General features: G+C 45.3%; 1 protein-coding gene across 1 annotated transcript in view; it reads left to right on the plus strand.

The window, feature by feature from the left end:
• The first annotated feature begins 305 nt into the window (after window positions 1-305).
• Window positions 306-19,522, plus strand: part of klhdc3 (kelch domain containing 3) — a 99,556-nt gene continuing 80,339 nt past the window's right edge. Inside the window, 1 exon segment of the mRNA XM_072280206.1 lies at window positions 306-462. The gene's annotated coding sequence lies outside the window, so the exon portion shown is untranslated.

Here is a 19,522-nt window from a genome sequence, read left to right on the forward strand (position 1 = left end):
TATTTTATTTTGAACTTTGTGTAGATGGGATTGTTGATTGGCATGGAAGTGCAAATTTCCATGCTGTTTGACTCGATTTAGGAAATTATACGTTTGCATTTTGGGCCGTGCAAAGTAGGTTTGGTAGGTTGATTCCTGGAATTGAGTGACTGAGGTATAATTAAACAGGTTGTGCCTATGCTCATGTAGATGAAAGGTGATCTTACAGAAACATTTCCTGCTCAGAGAACTACAAGTCCCAAGGAGCAAGGCGTCCTGCCTGAAGCGGTTTAGTATCAGGAACCTACAACTCCCAACATGCAGTGGGTGGGGAGGAAGTGTTGTCGCGGCGGCGGGTCCCTTTAGGGTCATTTTCTAGTCGGCGGGAAAAAAATCCGAAGGGTCGGCGGGCGCGGATCGGACCGGCCCAGGGGAAGGACTAAGGTTTGGTTTTGCAGCAGCTGTCCGGCCTTTGGAAACGAGGTAGGAGTCATTCAGGGGGAACGGGGGTGCAGAGAGCTGGCGACGTTAGGCCGCTCCCCCGGGGAAGGGTATCGGCAGTGGCGCTGCCGCCGCCGTCTCACGGTGATACCCGGGCCGGAGCAAGTCAGAGGGGTGGCAGTTCTGGCAGGGCTTCCGGACCCGCGGAGGCGTTTGGGGGGCGGGTGCAGGAGGAATGGAGGGCGGACGGAAGAGGAATGAGAGGGGGTCGGGGGAAATGGAGTGGGGTGAACAGGGACACGAAGGGGGAGATGCAGGGTAATGGGTGGGAGACAGGTGGAATGGGGAGGTACGACAGGGAGAGACGGCGATGGGGTAGTTGGGAGAGGGACTGGGGAAGGGGACAGGGTACTGAGGATACGGTGAGGTGGGAAGGGACTGGTAGGACTGGGGGAAATTGTGGAGTTAGTGAGAGGGACATGCTGAGGCGGAGAGGGACCGTTAGGATGGGGAGGTGGGAGGGAGTGGGGGAAGATGGGGTGACATGGGAGATGAGTGGGTGGGAAATGGTGTGTATGGGAGGTAACGAAGGGCACGGGGCAAATAGACAGTCAGTTTCTCTGGCAGATTGTTTGTTGCTCTAGATTTCAGCAACTGCAGTTTTCGTTTTTGTAGTTTCTCCCACTCCTCCTAGACTAGACTCTTAAACCCCACCCCAGCCCTTCTGTACTTCTCCCACCCCAAAATACATAATGCCCTCCCCTAAACCATCCCATAAACTCCTAGCACCCTCAGAGTGTTCTCTCATGCACCCCAGCACTGAGTACGCACAGGTCCATACACTCCAACGCACATAGTAAACCCTTCAAACTCCTGACCTCACCCCCAGAAGACAAGTGTGAGCTCCCATTACTTCACCCCACACATGGTATAGATACCCAGAACCTCGCACCCCCGTAGACCCCAATGCCTTGCTCCTTGCAACCCAACCCTCAAGACACTGTTGTACATCTATACCACCAACTCCCTCACATGCTCCAAACTTGCAAATGCACAGCGCATACTCAAACCCCTGAACATGCTCTAACCACTTCACATCCCAATCCCAGCAACACTCCCGTTCAGCCAAATACACCAGACTTTCAAACACCTCCACTTGGAAATTAGTCCCCATACCTACAATGCAATACAAATGTTATGCCTCCACCTCCTCAAATAAGCAGCATCCTCCACCCACAAACTACCTTCCAATCTAACATCCTAACCCTGATCCAATTCATAAAACCTGCACACTCCCACCCCATATATACTTCAACACTCACATGCAATTCTGTCCTCAATAAACCAACTTTGTAAACACCGTTCTCATATATCCACACCTGGATCCCTGGTAATTGTGACCCATTCCTACATGCCCCACGTATCTCACACATCCCACCAGAAAACACCACATACAGATTACACACACAGACTCTGCCAATGCAAACCCCACACACTTACCTTACCACCCCCCCCCCCCCCATCCTGGGTGCCTGCGTCCTCTGGTTCTGGCTCTTTCCTGCCCTCCTTCCGTCAGCTTGGTCTACATCTTGCTACTCTTAGAACACAGGACACTACAACACAGGAACAAAACTTTAGGTCCACAATGTTTTGCTGAACTAATTAAACTAGTAATTAAATGCTGAACTAAACCGTTCCCTTTTGCAGTGTCCACATCTTCACATTCACATGCTGATGATCCTCTTAAATGCCTCTATCATACTTGCAGAACCACCACCCCTGGCAGAACATTCCAGGCACCCACCACCACTTGCCTCACACATGTCCTTTGACCATACCACCCTCAACTTAAATGAATACCCTTGAGTATTAGATATTTTGAGCCTGCATAAAATATACTTTCTGTCTACTTTATCTATGCTTCTCATAATATTGTAAACCACAGTTAGATCTCTCCCTATAGCTTCATACTGTCTAATCCAGGCAGCATCCTGGTAAGCCTCTTCTGTACCCTCGCCAAAACCTCTGCATCCTTTCAGTAATGGGCAACAAGAACTGAATGCAATACTCAAAACGCAGCCTAACTATAGGTTCCCGCTGGCCGGTTGGGTTTGAGTGGGCTACTCAACCTGTTGAGTTCTTTGTGTTGTTTGCGGCTTCTGCTCCAGTTCAACGATGCATAATGAAATTGATGTGAGAAGCATGGACCCTTGTACAGATGGGGCAGATGTACCCAACGTGGTTAGTTTTTGACACCGTCCCAAATGCTCCTCCTTCACTTTGAGTGTTGGTGCGTTGGAGATTTCCTGGGGTCAATGGGACGTTGAGTTTCTCCCAGGATACTTTGAACACATTCAGACTGAAATTAGAGCCTCAATGCAGGGATGTTGGCCTGAGCATTGATACTGCTGTTGTATTGCTTATCCAGTCAATGGATTTGAAAGACTTTTTTTTTAATATAGCATTGCTGTAGGTTATCCAGATCTCAGAACATACAGAGGACAGGTTTCAATTGTAGATCATAAGCTTTGTACCAGAGTTGATGTCTTTGTCTTCATGCAAACTTTTCTTTCAAGTGGTGCATTGTAGAGGATGGTGAATTTCTTTATGATATACTCAATTGGATGTGGCTCCCAAGAAGTGGGAAGTGTTTCACGTTTCCCAAGGTTTTGTCCTAAACCTTGATGTTTAATCTATTTTTAAATTACCTTTAAAAACATACTTTCACGTACACATTTGAATGAAGATGACCTTGTGGGCTTTATGCAGTTGGCCAAGGATATTTATTGCAAAGATAAACAGATCGCAAGTGAGCCTGTTTCTCAGTGAATGTCCTCGCTTGTGAAGTGAAAGATTTGTTAGGCGTCTGTTGTAATAGTGGGTACCGAGCATGAGGTTTGCCCCACTTTGGGAAGTTAGCTCTGACCGTCCATTATCATTTCAGATCCATGTCTTCAAAACTGAAACTGTAAGGCGGGGTGGGGGGATGATGGCAGTGGTAGGTATTTACTTATTCCATATAAATTGCATCAGATCCATGCTGACTACTGCCATCAGTCCCATTCTCTCTCTTCCCCCCCCCTTACGATGTTCTCTCAAGCCCATGATCACCCACACCCTGATTCTTTCCCCACTTGCTTACACGAGGGGCAATTTACAGCAGCCAGTTAAGCCACCAACCGGAGCAACACAAAGGAGCTGGGGGAACTCAATGGGTCAGGCAGTACTGATGGAGCATAATTAACAGCTGATGTTTCCGTTGACCCTTCATCAGTACTGGAAAGAAAGTAGGGAGGGAGCCAGTATAAAAGGGTGGGGAGAAGGGGTGGAGCGAGAGCTGGCAGGTTATGGGTGGATCCAGGTGAGGAGGGTGACAAGTAAATGGAAGGTCTAACTGCCAGTCCCCGTGTCTTTGGGATGTGGGAGGAAACTGGAGCACATAGGGGGGATTTTAAGGGTGAACCTGCGCAAACAGCTCGCAGTACTCACGGTCAGTGTCAAATCCAGGTCAGTGGTGCTGTGAGGCAACCACACCCACTATATGCTGAACAACATGCTTACCCTCATCCTAACATTAAGTTCTATATAAATGCAAGTTTCTGCAGCTCATAAGACATGGAAACAGGATTAGGTTATTCTATCATGACTCATTGATTATCCCTCTCAAACACATTCTCCTGCCTTCTCCTTGCAACTGTGCTAGTCAAGAACCTTCATTTTAAATATACCCAATGAATTGTTCTAAAGAGACATAAACTACTCTGCTGCTGTGTCCTTCATTCCTAGACTCCCTAATTGTAGGAAACTTCTCTCCACGTGTGCTCTGTCTGGGGCTTTCAGTATTTGATAGGTTTAAACTCCGGTGCACGCAGGCCCAGAGCCATTAAATGTTCCTCATACATTAGCCTTTTCATTCTCAGGTTCTTGGGAACCTCCTCTGGACCCCCTCCGATGCCAGCCCATCCTCTCTAAGATGAGGAGCCCAAAACTGTCACAGTACTCCCAAGTGCGGTCTGACCAATGACTTATTAAGGCTCAGTATAACGTCCTTGCTTTCATTTCAAGAGCACTTGAATATAAATGCTAATATCGTATTTATATTCCTTACCAATTACTCAATCTACAAGTTTACCTTTAGGGGGATCTGCACGAGGATTCCCAAGTCCAGATTTCTAAATTTTCTCCCTGTTTAGAAAAAAGTGTACACGTTTATTCCTTCGACCAAAGTGCACAATCATACACTTCCCTACACTAAATTCTACTTACCACTCTTTTGCCCATCCTCTTAATCTGTCTAAGTCCTTCTGCACACTTCCTGTTTCCTACCTACCCCTCCTCCTATCTTTATATTGTCCACAAACCTGGCCACAAAGCCATCTATTCCATCATGCAAATCATTGACACATAACTTGAAAGAAAACAGTCCCAGCAGTGATCCCTGTGGCACACCACTGGTCACCAGCAGCCAACCAGAAAAGAACCCATTTATTCCTACTCTTTGCCTCCTACCAGTCAGCCAGTTTTCTATCCCTGCTAGTATCTTTCCTGTAATACCATGGGTGCTTTATCTTGTTGAGCAGTCTCATGAGCAGCACCTTGTCAAAGCCTTCTGAAAATCCATTACTTTTTTGTCTATCCTGCCTGTTATTTCCTCAAAGAATTCCAACAGATTTGGCAGACAAGATTTCCCCTCAAGGAAACCATGCTGACTTTGGCTTATTTTATCATGTGCCTCCAGGTACCCTAAAATTTCATCCTTAATATTGGGCTCTAACATCTTTCCAACTACTGAAGTCAGGTTAACTGGCCTATAATTTCCCTTCTATTGCCTCCCTCCTTAAAGAGCGGAGTGACATTAGCAATTTTCCAGTCCTCTAGAACCATTCCAGAACATAGTGGTTCTTGAAAAATCACTATTAATGCCTCCACAGTATCATTTGCTATCTCTTTCAGAACACTGGCGTGCAGTGCATCTGGTCCGGGTGCTTATCTACATTCAGACCTTTCAGTTTTCTAACCACCTTCTCCTTAGTGATATCAACTACACTCTCTTTTGCCTCTGATACTCAAGTTTCTGGCATACTACTGTTCTCTTCCACAGTGAAGACTGACACAAAATACTTATTAAGTTCATTTGTCATTTCTTTGTCCTCCGTTACTATCTCTTCAGTGTAATTTTCCAGTCATCCATTATCTGTACTTATCTCTCTTTTACACTTTATATATCTGAGAAATCTTTTTGTACACTCTTTTATATTATTGGGTAACTTACCTTCATATTTCATCTTTTCTCTCATTTTTCAGTTGCTTTCTGGCGGTTTTTAAAAGTTTCCGAATCCTCTTAACTTCGAACTATTTTTGCTATATTTTATCACTTCGTTTTAGTTCTATCTTTGTCTTTCCTTGTCAACCACAGTTCCTTCATTCTCCTGTTTTGTGATGTATCTATCCTGTGCCTTCTGAATTGCTCCCAGAAACTCTAGCCATTATTCTTTTGCCATCTTCCCTGCTAGTGTCCCCTTCTAATCATCTTTGGCGAGATCCACTTTCATAGCTCTGTAATTCCCTTTCCTTCACTGTAATAGTGATACATTTGATTTTAGCTTCTCCCTCTCATACTGCGGGGTGAATTGTACCTTAGTGTGATCACTGTTTCCTAAGGGTTCCTTTGTCTTAAGCTCACTCAACTCCATAAGTGAAAGAACTAGTAATGTACTGCCCAAGATGGGAAATCTGAAGACCAGGCATGATCTGTGTGCAAGTACCTAGGAAGCTCAATAGTCCAAACTACAGCGTGACATTTGTATGCTGAAAATGTTGACCCAATTGGCAAACAACTGCTAACATTAGATTTATTTTTAGTCACATGGGGGATTGGATACCGGGGCTGTTGACTGAGTACAAGCTCTTGCTTAATCTAACAAGGGCCATCATAATGGGATTGCACCCCCTCCACCCTTTGTGGAGCAGAGTAGAGAGTGACTGGGATTTACCCTCCCTGATGAGGTGAGCTCTGATTTCCTAGTTGCCTATAACTACCCCAATTGATCATTATTGAAGATCTTCTCTTCAGCATTGTCGGGGTGTTGATGGTGTGTGCAGTGCTGAAGTTGTCATTGCTGTAGCATGCGTATGTCTGGGGTCTCCCTTGACTTGTGTGCGTGGTTGTCTATGGCTGACGTTGCCATGGCGTGTGGGTGTATGGTTATTTCGAGAAATTAGTAAGTGCTGTTGGCCATTGTGTTCAGGCGACGAGTTTGATTGCTTTGCTGCTGTATGTCATATCTGCATTTCTACCTATAGACTTGTGATCTGTGGTCTTGCACAGGTAATGTGAAGTCGAACTTGGGTTACTAATCCTCCCATCCCCCAGTGTCACACACTTGTTGAGTCAATGTTTAAACTTTGACTTACAGATAAAGCCAATCGGAACTGAAATCAATATTTAAAGCTATGTTTACATGCTGGTTACTATAACAGTAACTTTTCATCCAGCTCCTTTAATGTAAAACATTCCAGCACACCTTTGGCATTACCTGACTGATAGTAGATGACATCACGAGGCCTTAAAGTTCTTAAGGCAGCACCTTCCAGACCCAGGAACACTACCATCTAGAAGGACGAGAACAGCAGATACCTGGAAGCACCACCATTTGGAAATCCCCCTCCAATTCACTCACCATCCTGACTTGGAAACATCGTCATTCCTTCATTGTTGCTGGGTCAAAATCATGGCATTCCCTGCCTGACAGCACTGTGGGTATCTCTACACCTCAGGGACTGCAGTGGTTCGAGAAGGCAGCTCATCACCACCTTCCCAAGGGCAACTAGGAATGGGTAATAAATGCTGGCTTAGCTGGTGACGCCCACATCCCACGAATGAATACATTTTAAAAAATGAAGATAAGTGCCCAGCAACTCAGTCACACAGGTGGCTTAAAGGTGGAGAGAGAGTACAAATCCTTGGGCAGTTATACTAGGATAATCGTCTGTCACAGTGGTCACAGAAAGCAGAGGAGCTGCTACAGGATTGCTTCGAATCGGTGCACTGGGCCACGTATAACCACTCATCAGAGGATCTGAATGAATACACCACGGTTGCCATGGACTTTATATAAAAAAAAAGTCATAGATGATTGTTTCCCCACAAAAGAGTCTTTCCCCAACCAGAAAGTCTGGATGAACCATGCGATCTGCAGTCCGCTGAAGGTCAGATCAGTGGCATTCGGGTCTGGCAATCGAGTAAGATGCAAGAGGTCCAGGTACGATCTCTGGAAATGTCTAATACCAGAGGGTGTGCATTGGGGAGGGGGGTAAGTTCAAAGGGGAAGTGAGGGATAGGTTTTTTACTCGTAGAGTGGTGGTGCCTGGAGTGGTGGTAGAGGCAAATACATTGGAAACTTTTAATACATTTAGGTAGGCACATGAATGTGAGGAAGATGGAGGGATGTGGACATTGTGTAGGTAGGAGAGATTGGTGTTTGGGTGTTTTTGATTTGCTTTTTAGCTGGTTCGGTACAACACTGTGGGCTGAAAGGCCTGTTTATGTGCTGTGCTGTACTGTTCTATGTTCTATCTCAGACATCCCACCCTGCAAAAACTCATTTCAGGGAGGTAGCACCATCAATTTGCGGGAGACTTCCGGGAGAGGTGGGATGTCTGCAATAGAGTAGCTCCTTAGCAGCTAGCCAGCTAGTTTGAATAATGTTAGCTATGCTAATGAACGAATGACACCTGTTAATCTCACCTCAACCTGTTGCAAACAGTGCAGCGAGCAACACTGTCGTTATTTTGACCCCTATTAGGCAGGGGTACACTTTAGTGTAGTCTGGGGTGATGTACGTTTTATATTTTCTTTGAAACACTCTACCATGGCGTGCGCTCTCGCTTGCTTTCGCTCCCACTCGCTTTCTGTCTCTCCCGCTTGCTTTCTCTCTCGCTTTCTCGCTCGCTTTCAAAAAAATTGATTTCCGTGATATTGTATATAACTTGCAGGCATCAGGGAGCCACTATTAATATGCGGGAGAGTCCCGGAAGTTCCGGGAGAGGTGGGGTGTCTGCTATCTGATGGGCAAAATGGCAATTCTAGACCAGACTTGAATTACTGAAAGATGGTTGACAGCTGTGGCAGGGCTTCAGTGCTATCACCATTACAAGGAGAATCCAAGCGACATAGGTGACAATAAGGCTTCGCTCGCAGATGAACTCAATTCCTTCTATGCTCACTTTGACCATCAAAACATGGAGGAACCTTCACGAGCTCCCACAGTCCCCGAACACCCTGCAGATTCAGAGAACGTGAAAGCATCCTATAGGAGGGTGAACCCACTGAAAGCATCTGGCCCAGATGGGGTACCTGGGTTCAATTATACTGGTGCCCAAGAAGAATGTGGTAATCTACCTCAATGACCATCGTCCAGGAGCACTTGCATCCGCTGTGATGAAGTGTTCTGAGAGGTTGGTGATGAAACCTATCAACTGCTGCCTGAGAAGTGACTTGGATCTGCTCCAAATTGCCCACCAGCACAACAGGTCCACAGCAGATGCCATTTCATTGGCTCTTCACTCAACCCTGGAAGTCTGGACACCAGAATTTATCAACTACAGCTCTGTATTCAATACTATCATCCCCTCAAAATCAACTAAGCTCTTAAGCTTCAAGACCTCACTCTCAATACCTCCTTGTGTGATTGGATCCTTGATTTCCTCACATGTAAACTCCAGTCAGTTCGGATTGGCAACATCTCCTCCACAATCTCCATCAGCACAAGTGCACCATGAGGATATGTGCTTAGCTCCCTGCTCTGCTTGTTTTATACTCGTGACTGTGAGGCTGAGCACAGCTTCAATGCCATATTTAAGTTTGCTGACAACACCACTGTCGTGGACCGAATCAAATGCAGTGAAGAAACAGCATATTTGAGACAGATTGAGAATCTGGCTGAGTGGTACCACAACAACAACCTCTGACTCAGTATCAGCAAAACTAAAGAACTGAGTATTGACTTCAGGAGGAGGAAATCGAAGGTCTGTGAGCCAGTCCTCATCGGGGGATCAGAGGTGGAGAGAGTTGGCAATTTTAAATCCTTTCTTGTTATCATTCCAGAGGACCTTTCCTGGGAAGGTCCCAGCACAGAAGTGTCATTACAAAGAAAGCACGGCAGCACCTCTACTCACTTTGGTTTGTGTAGATTCAGCATGATATCTAAAACTTTGACAAACTTTTATAAATGTGTGGTGGGGAGTATATTAACTGGTTGCATCACAGCCTGGTATGGAAACACGAATGCCCTCAAACAGGAAATCCTACAAAAGGTAGTGGATACGGTCCAGTCCATTAAAGGTAAGGTAGATCTGCATGGAGTACTATCACAGGAAAGCAGCATCTATCATCAGGGGCCCCCACTACCCAGGCCTTGCTCTCTTCTCACTGCTGCCATCAGGAAGCAGGTACAGGAGCCTCAGGATCAACAATACCAGGTTCACAAAGTTATTACCCCTCAATCATCAGGCCCTTGAACCAGTGGCGATAACTTCACTCAACTTCAATTGCCCCATCACTGAACTATTGTTCCCACAACCTATGGACTCACTTTTAAGGATTCTTCATCTCATGTTCTCAGTATTTATTGCTTTTATTTTCTTTCGTATTTGCACATTTTGTTGTCTTTTGCACGTTGGTTGTTTGTCCGTCCTGTTGGATGTGATCTTTCATTGATTCTATTGTGCTTCTTGGATTTACTGAGTATGCCTGCATGAAAATGAATCTCAGGGTTGTATATGGTAACATATATGTATTCTGATAATAAATTTACTTTGAACTTTGTCTGGAGTTGCAGGGAGAGGAAGGGCAATACCTTGGAAGCAAGGAGAAAAATTTAAAATGTTGCATAACCCGAACCTGCACCAGGCAAGGGCAGGAGCGCATTAGTTGCCCTTGTTTATTGAGGCCAAGATTTCTCTGGAATTGATGGCCAAGAGGATGCCAGCTGTAGATGAGGTTTCAGCAAGGGAAGATACAGTTGAACAATGTAGAAGAGAGGGAGAAAGGTTGCCTCATATTGGGGTAACTATTTATGGCTGCAGGATTCAATTTCAAAAGTCATTGCTGGTGAAGAGCTCAGTCGAGGATGCAGAACTGAGAATGAGACTGGACGGCTGCTGGAAATCCAGAAGTATTTGGTTCAGGGTGGTTGAGGAGTTTTGCAGATGGAAGCAGGAATCGATAAGGACAAGCATGGAAAATGTAGGGCAGGAGTAAACCATTTGGTCCCTCAAACCTGGTTCATCTTTCTATATGATTATGGTCAACCTACTTCTGCCTAATTTCCCTGCTTGGAGCTCAAATTCCCCTAATTCACCAAACACCCTGAAATCTGTCAGTCTCAATTATATATACACATAATTGGGCCTCCACAGCAGTCCGGGAAAGAGAATTGGAAAGGTTACCAACTGCAAAACTCCTTGACTGTTGGCGTCACGGTAGCCCCTCTTACGAGCGGCATTCTTCTCCAGAGGGTCAGCCTGACTGTGGCAGTGTGGCTGTGATTTCATATTTTTCCCTCTTTTCCATGATGGACTACACTGAGCTCTGAGATATGTTCAGTGCTTTTGAGATGGTTTTGTACCCTTCGCTATACTTGTGCTTCTCCATTATCATTTCCCTGACTTGTCTTGAATGCTGTTTTGTCTCCATTTTGGTTTGATCTGTTGAAAATCTACCATACTGTTGGACCTTACAGAGAGAAGGGGTACCTGTTCTTATGAATTCATTGAAAACAAGTTATCCTTCAATTTTCTACAACAACAAATAGGGTGAGTTGGTAAGGTAATATATTGCACCTGAGGAAAGTTAGCATAGTAATTCCAAAGGGGATGAAGATGTTTTCAACCTCTCAAGTTTTGTTTATAATTTTTGGTAAATTGTTGACATGTTTTGGAATTTTTATTTTGATATAACATGATACACAATGTTTTGTAGCGGAGTACTCCTCCAACCTGAGTTTAGCCTCATCATGGCAGTAGAGGAGGCCATGTATGGACATATCTCTATCCCTATGTCGAACTTAGAATTCTCCAACTTCCGGTAATTCCCTTCCCCTCCCTTCCCCTATCCCTATGTCACTCTGCCTTTCCCCCAGCTGCCTATCACCTCCCTCATGGTTCCGCCTCCTTCTACTACCCAGTGTGTTTTCCCCTATTCTTTCTTCACCTTTTCTGCCTACCACCTCCCTACCTCCCCTCCCCCACCCCACCCCACCCCTTTATCTTTCCCCTTAATGGTTTTTCACCTGGAACCTACCAGCCTTCTCCTTCCCACTCTCCCTCACCTTCTTTATAGGGCCTCTGCCCCTTCCCTCTACAGTCCTGACGAAGGGTTCCGGCCCGAAATGTCGACTGATCTTTTCCACAGATGCTGCCCAAGCTGCTGAGTTCCACTAGTGTGTTGTGAGTGTTACAATGTTTTGTAGACTAGCTCAAAAATCTTACTTCAATATATTTTAAATTTAGAAAATTTTTCAAGGCACTGTATATCACACAAAGCACGTAAAACAAAATATTACCAGAAATAAGTTGATAAAATCTAATTCAGAATGCATGTGAATTGTGCAGCACAGGCAAACAGTAAATAACACAGTAAACAACTGGCTGTCTTCGTGATGAGTCCTCAGTGGAGCAGGGTATTCATTAGTCTCACAGCCTGGGGAAAGGAGCTGTTACCAGTCAGGCAGTGCTAGTCCTAATGCTCCTGTACCACCTCCTTGATGGTAGTGGGTCAAAAGGATCATGGGAGAGGTGGTAGGGATCCTGAACAGTGCTTTGCACCCTTCATATATAATGATCCCAGTAAATGTCACTAATTGGGAGGGAGACCCTAGTGATCCTCTCAGCATTTTTTATTATTCTCAATAGAGCCTTGTGGTCCGATGCCTTGCAGCACCTGTGTCACATAATGATGCAGCCAAGCAGGACTCTCGGTGCTCCAGTAGAAAGTTGTTAGAATGGGGATGGGGAGCCTTGCTTGCCTCACTTGCTATGCCTTCTTGACTAATGAGGTGCTGTGGGTCCACGTTATATCATCCGTTATGTACATACCAAGTAATTTTGTACTCTTCATTCTCTCCATGGCAGAGCCACCGATATGCAATGGAGAGTGGTCGACCTACGCCTTCCTGTAGTCCACAATCATCTGTTTTGCCTTGTCCACATTTAGACTTGGATTGTTGTTCTCATACTATGTGACAAGCCTCTCAACCTCCTCTTAATATGCCAACTCGTTATTATTGCTGATGAGGCCAGCCACTGTTGTATCATCAGCGAACTTGATGATGCAGTTTGAGCTGGATCTGGTAGTGCAGTCACGAGTTAGCAGTGGGCTGAGCACACAGTCGTGGGGGGGCACCAGTGCTCAGCAAAACGGAGCTTGAAATATTGCTGCCAACTCGAACTGATGGGGTCTTTCCATCAAGTAGTCCAATATTCAGTTACAGAGAAAGGTATTGAATCCCATCGAGGACTGTTTACCCACCAGCCTCTGAAGGACGATAGTGATAGCTGAAGTCAATGAACAACATCCTGGTGTATGAGGCAACGTTTCCTAGCTGGGACAAGACAGAGTGGAAGGCTGAGGCTACGGCATCATCAGTGGATTGGTTTGAGCAGTAGACAAACTAGAAGGGGTTCAATGTAGCTGGAAGGTGGGATTTTAAATGATCCATTAACAGCTGATCAAAGCACTTGTTGAGGTCATTGCCAGTGGGTGGTAAGCATTTAGGTCAGTTACCGTTGCTCTCTTGGACACCGGGATGATAGTGGCTACCCAGAAGCTTGCAGCAATAATGGACTGTTGCAAAGGGGTGTTAAAGATGTCTGTTAAGACCTCTGTTAGCTGGGCCTCACAGTCCTTCAGCTCCTAACCAAGTATGTTGTCTAGCTCCGTAGGTTTACCTGGCTGGGAGCCCCCTCACCTTAGCTGTGGCTAAACAGGTTACCTCTCCTTAGGGGGAGCAGGGACTTTCCTCTGCTACATCATTCGTTGCGTCAAATCGTGCATAGAAGGCATTCAGCCTATCAGAAAATAAAATCGTCGCTGTCACACTGTTCTCTGTTCTCCTTTGTAAACCTTGTCACATGCACCACGTGTCCCTGGTGTCACAGAGGTGACTGAATTTTTTGTGAGTACTTTTGCTTTGCCTTTTTGATGGCATGGGAAAGCACGGCTCTTGCTAACCTTAGAGTTGTGTTATCCCCAATGGGAAAGCGACATCCCAATCCCTCAGCAGTGCCCGAACCCCTCTAGTCCTTGGTTTCAAAACAGTCCTGCAGCTACCTTCTGGACAGGTAGCCACAACGCCTTTGGCTTGAGTTTCTGGTGACTTTTGATATTGGTGGCAGGGAACCGTGCAGTGATAATGTCATTGTTAATGGTGAGTGGTTAGATTATTTCTTGTTGGGGATGGTCATTGTGTTTTGTGAGGTCTTGCTGCATTCATGAATGGGCTTCTTTACTTGCTGAGGAGTTGTGAATGGAGTTGGACTGTGCAATCATGAGTAAACACTCCCACTCCTGACATCCTGATAGAAGCAAGGCGATTAATTCTGGATCACAGGTTTTCAGTAGTCCATTTGCAATGTGTGTCTGGTTGTCGTACAGATACTGGTGTATCTTGTACTCTGAGCCGCTTAGTATGTGGAGTAAATCAGATTGGCTGGAGATGAGCTTGTGTAGAAGTGAGGTTCTGGGAAGAGAGCCAAGTTGGATCACCAACTAGGCACTTCTGATTGAAGGCAGTTACAAATGCTTCAGCCCAGTAAATTATAAACCAGCTTCAGGGGGTTTTGTGTACCTTTCCATGTTTTGATCTGTATCTCTACGCTGCAGCTGCTTAATCTGGCTGATGTCCCAGTTAGAATTAGTGGAACGGGCTTAGTGTTGTCTCCAGCCTCTGAAACAACAGGTGTGCTAAATACTGTCATCATGTACAACTGAATCGAGCAGCAGCGAGAGTAATTTCTCCAAAAGTGGCGAGGAGAGAGCACATCCACCTGCCAATCAAGGCATTACTTCCAAACACTTGGGAATTATGTTACACAGAGAGAAGCGGAAGGTATTACCTAACAGATGGTATACTGTGGCTTAATAGTTTGCGTCCTTTAGTCTGAGCCAAAAGGCTGTGTGGTGAAGTCTTGTGGACCAACAAGCAATCTGCTGGAAGAACTCAGCAGGTCAAGCAGCATCTGGGCTGGGGGTCCGGGGGCAGGGGGGGGGGACACTGCAGGAGAAGGATTGCCAATGACTTGGGTCAAAAGTCTGATTCAGGGGTAGAGGGATGGAATTAGCAGGATATGTGGTTGTAGTCATTTTGATGGAGAGATTCGACCCGAAAAGTTGACAGTTGCTTTACTCCTGCCGATGCTGCTTGACCAGCTGAGTTCTTTCAGCACACTGTTTGTTGTTCCACTTTGACTTTGGGATGTCCTGAAAATGCCTAAAGAAACATAGATCCTTTTAGTTTAGAATAGAATCTATCCTACAGCTCAGTGTATGTTTGCTGGAACTTTGCTAGGGGTGTAGTTCATACCAGTTAAAACATTTTGACACAAGCTGAATGTTTACATGGGACTCTGCACGCTTGGAGGTCACAGGATTAGGAGATGCTTTTGGAATAACCTTGGCTACTTCAATGGATCACACGTGGTGGAGGGAAGGAGTGTTTAGGATGGTGGGTGGGATGTTGATTGAGTAGACTGCTTTATCCCAGATGATGTTGAAGTCTGGAGCTATGCTCATCCAGGCAGGTGGGTTTACTGTCATATTCACAGGTACACGTGTACAGATGCAATGAACAATTACTTGCAGCAACCTCACAAGCACAGATCATCGGATAAGTAGCATTCAGACGAAAGGCATAACTGAAGCATAAATTGTGTATATTTTTACAAGAACAAACACAATTAGAACAAAGAGAAAACAATATTCATTGTAATGCAAAGTGATCAGTTGTCATACTGAGGTAGTGATTAGGGTTGTGCCGGTTGGTTTAAGAACTGAATGGTTGAAGGGAAGTAGCCATTCTTGAATCTGAAGATGTGAGTTCTCGGGCTTCTAAAGGTTCAAAGATTCATTTTATTGTCAGAGTATGCATGTACAATACAACTCAGATATTTATCTTCTCCAGATAGCCATGAAATACAGAAACCCCATGGGAATCGTTGAACGAAAAGACATCAACTCCACCTCCACCTGATACGAGAAAGAGAAAGAAAAAGAAACAAAACTTGCAAACCCCCTCCCTCTCATAAAAAACTAACAGATCACCCACATGAGAAACAGCAACTGGAACATCAAAAACCCCAAATCCCCAACCCCTTCGCTCTCAAAAAAACGACGATAACATCAAACCCCCAGGTCCCTCCCTCGCAAAAAACTAGCAACAATAACATCAAATCCCGAATCCCCTCTGTCACACACACAAAGCTAAACAGATCACCCACACAGAAAAACACCAACAAGGACATCAGATCCTAAATCCGCAACCCCTCCCTCACACAGAAAATAATGTATCGACCACCCAGCAATCGGCAACAAGAAAGAAACCACCAAAACCTGAAGGAGACCAGTAAAGTTCTGCTTTTCCTGCCCAATGGTAACTGCAAGAAAGTGGCACGTCCTGGATGGTGGGGATCTTTGATGATAGATGTTGCCTTCTGTAAATACTAGCAGTGGTGGGGAGGGATATGCCTTCAATGGAGTCACTGCAGCTTACGTGCTTTGTTGCAGAGGTCTTGAGTTGTCAGGTTGTCAGCCTCTGACCATGATGTTTATGTGGCTTGTTCAGTCGTGTTCTAATGAACGGTGACCCCAGAATGTTGATAGTGAGGGAAATACATTGAATATTAAGGGTAGGTGGGTGAGACTGTCTCGTTGGAAATCGTCTTTGGCGGTTCTTACCAGCTAACTTAGCATTCCTTACCAGCTAACAGCCCATGCATGAATATTGCTGCATGAAGACATGGGTTTCTCACCCAGACATCTTTGTGAACTGTGATCAAGTAAACTCAATGTGCCTAAGTAATTTTCAGGTTCAACAGTCTCTCTCCAGTTCTCAGTTTAAAAATAGAGTGACTTTTGACACTGAATATCCAATGGGACAGCGAAGGACAGCACAGCCTCTGATTTTTTTTGTGTGTTGAAAATGTTGTCGATAAATGTCAGTTGATAACCTTGCTGCTCCACTCTCCGCAATTGGCTGGAGTGAGCAGTTGCTGGAAATAGCCCAGCTTGTATGAAATACAAAGAATCCGGGGGCTATTTTCAGTGTAAAGTGGCATCCTGCCGAGAGAAGGGAGGCACTGAATATATTGCAAGTCCTGCAGTGTGTCAGGCAAGTGCTGAGGACTAGTTTTCCACTTGTTCTTCTATTGCCAGGGAAGAGAAGTCTCCGAGTCTGCGGTGCACAGTGCCAGCCAAGAGTGTGAGTAACTGATGGTGGTTTTTAACCAAATCCTCTCCTCTAGAGTCGTGGCCACAGCTGCTGGGGCCTGCTCAGGAGCCGTGAGGTGATAATTTGCAAATGACAGCTAATCCCCAGCAGGATATGCTGGTATTTGCTTCTAGTCAGAGTAATTATTAATCAATGTGACTTTTTTTCTGCTAAGAAAGCTCTTTGAATATTCAATCTGAAATGTGAATTCTGTTTTTCTTTGCACGGACATTGCCTGACTCCCAAGTTTTTCCCAGCTTTTTTCCTTTACCTTTTGGGTCTCAGCCCCTGTTTTATCATTTTCACTTACAAAATAATTCTTTCAGAACACTGTACTGTAGGAGGGGCACTCCACCTTGGAGACTCGGTTCCTGGGTCTGTTGTTCCAAGGTTTTTCTGCCTGCCATCTCTGTTGGGAGAAGGAATTCCAGATCAGTATTCAGAGAAGAGCAGAGGGTGGGAGGAAGGCTAGCAGCCCTCCAGCCTCACCATTTGGTGAGCGGCCATAGGGAAGATGTGTGTCTGTAGGGAGGATGTTTATAAATTTGGATGATTAGAAAAGATTTGTGAGGGTGTTGCTAGGACTGGAGGGCTGAATAGTATGGGGGGGCTGTTTATCCTGATGTGTAGTAAGTGAGAGGTGACCATATACAAATTTATAAAACTATTAGGATATAGATAAAGTGTGTGGTCAGCCTCTTTTTCCGGAGTTGGGGGAGTCTGAAACTAGAGCATAGGCTCAAGGTGAGAGGGGAAAGCGAGTTTCTTCAGAACTGCTTTGTTGAGGGCCTTTGCTGTGTCTGCCACAACAGGTGGGACTTGCACCGGCTACCCATTTTCACTTTACTTCCCATTCCCATCGCCACCTGTTGCTGCGTGGTCTCCTCTACTACCAGGACAAGGCCACTCATTTTGGAGGAGCAACACTTTGTATGCCATCTGGGTAGCCTCCAACCTGGCAGCATGAATATCGATTTCTCCAACTTCTGGTCATTTCTCTCCTCTCTTTCGCTTTTTTTTTCCTTTCCCCATTCTGGCTCCTTTCTTCATCCTCTCCTCCTCACCTATCTCCTCCCACTGTGCCCCTCCTCCTTTCCTTTCTCCCATAGTGCACTCTCCTCTCCTATCCAATTGCTTCTTCAGTCCTTCACTTTCTCTACCTATTGTCTCCCAGCTTCTCACTTCAATCCCCACCCCCTCATCCTGCTTCACCTATCACCTTCTAGCTTGCATTCCTGTCCTGTCCCCTCCCCCCACCACATTGTTCTGTCTTCTTTGTCCTTCCTTTTCAGTACTGAAGGGTCTCAGCCCGAAATGTCAACTATTTGTTCCTGTCTCTAGATGCTGCCTGACCTGCTGAGTTCCTCCAACATGATGTGTGTGTTGCTCTAGATTTCCAGTATCTGCACATTATCTCCTGTTGTGATTAAAGTCAACAGTGCAGTTTTGTCCAACCAGGCCAGGTGTCTAACCACTGTGTTGTTACATTCTGTACCCCTGAGGTGGGGTTAATTGTTAGTGCCTCCTGTTTGCCTCTGGGTGTAAAAAGGAGATCTGTCTGCAAGATAAATGACTCCACTGTGTAGGTGTGTTGAAGGGAAGGTGCTGCCTTCTCCCTCTCAATAAAGCCCTGGTACAGAGTGGACTGAAGTACAAAGGCCATCTGGTCTGTGTCTGTGCATCTCCAGCACACTTGAGGAAGTCAGCAGCTAAATAATTATCACTGTACCAGCATGGTGATTCGCTCATTAACTGTGTTATCTTGCTAGTTTTGAAACAGTACTGGTTAGCAGTGGCAGTGACTCAGTCCTTACTGCTTTGGGCTGGGTAATGAGGCATAAATCTTTGATACAATATGTTGGTAATGAAATGGGCCCTTGCCTGTCTGGGTTGATGAGCACTTTAATTCCCTCCCTAGAGATGTATGGGCCATGCTGCAGAGGATTTATCATCAGTTTGTTCACCCATACTCTGCTGCTTCTGTCTGTGCTCACACAGTCCTGTTTCTGTCTCGATGACTCATCCGACGACAATTCCCTTCCTGATGCCTCCCACAGATGCTGCCTGACCCACTGAGTTCCTCCAGCAGATTGTCGCTGACAGTTCAACCATTTGCAGTCTCTTGTGTCTAAGGATGAGCACCACAGGTTTATAGCCACTGACTTCAGTTTAAATAATAACAATTCTAATGATACGAGGGAGGAGCTCTTTAAAAAGAACTTGGTAAACAAGCTGTAAGACAGGTCAGTAGAAGAACAGTGGCAGGTATTCAGATACATAATTGGTTTATAATTTTCAGAGGCACTTCTCCCCATCAAAAAGGATTCCATGAGAAAGAGCCATCATCTGTGGTTGACAAAGGAGGTAAACGATAATGTTCATTTGAAAACTAGAGTGTACAAAGTTTAAAGAACCAGTGGTAGACAAGAGTACTGGCAAGTGTTTAGGATCCAGCAATAGAAGATTTAAAAAGCTCATGAAGGGAGAACTTGCATATGATCTAAAAGCAAGAGGTGAAAGATGAGGACAGTTAAGGTAAATGTTGGTCCTGTGGAGAATGAGGCCGGTGAATGTATAATAGTGACTAATATTTTGATAGATGGGAGATCAGAGGGGCA

The sequence above is a fragment of the Mobula birostris genome, chromosome 2 (assembly GCF_030028105.1).
Source record: "Mobula birostris isolate sMobBir1 chromosome 2, sMobBir1.hap1, whole genome shotgun sequence".
Taxonomy (NCBI): domain Eukaryota; kingdom Metazoa; phylum Chordata; class Chondrichthyes; order Myliobatiformes; family Myliobatidae; genus Mobula; species Mobula birostris.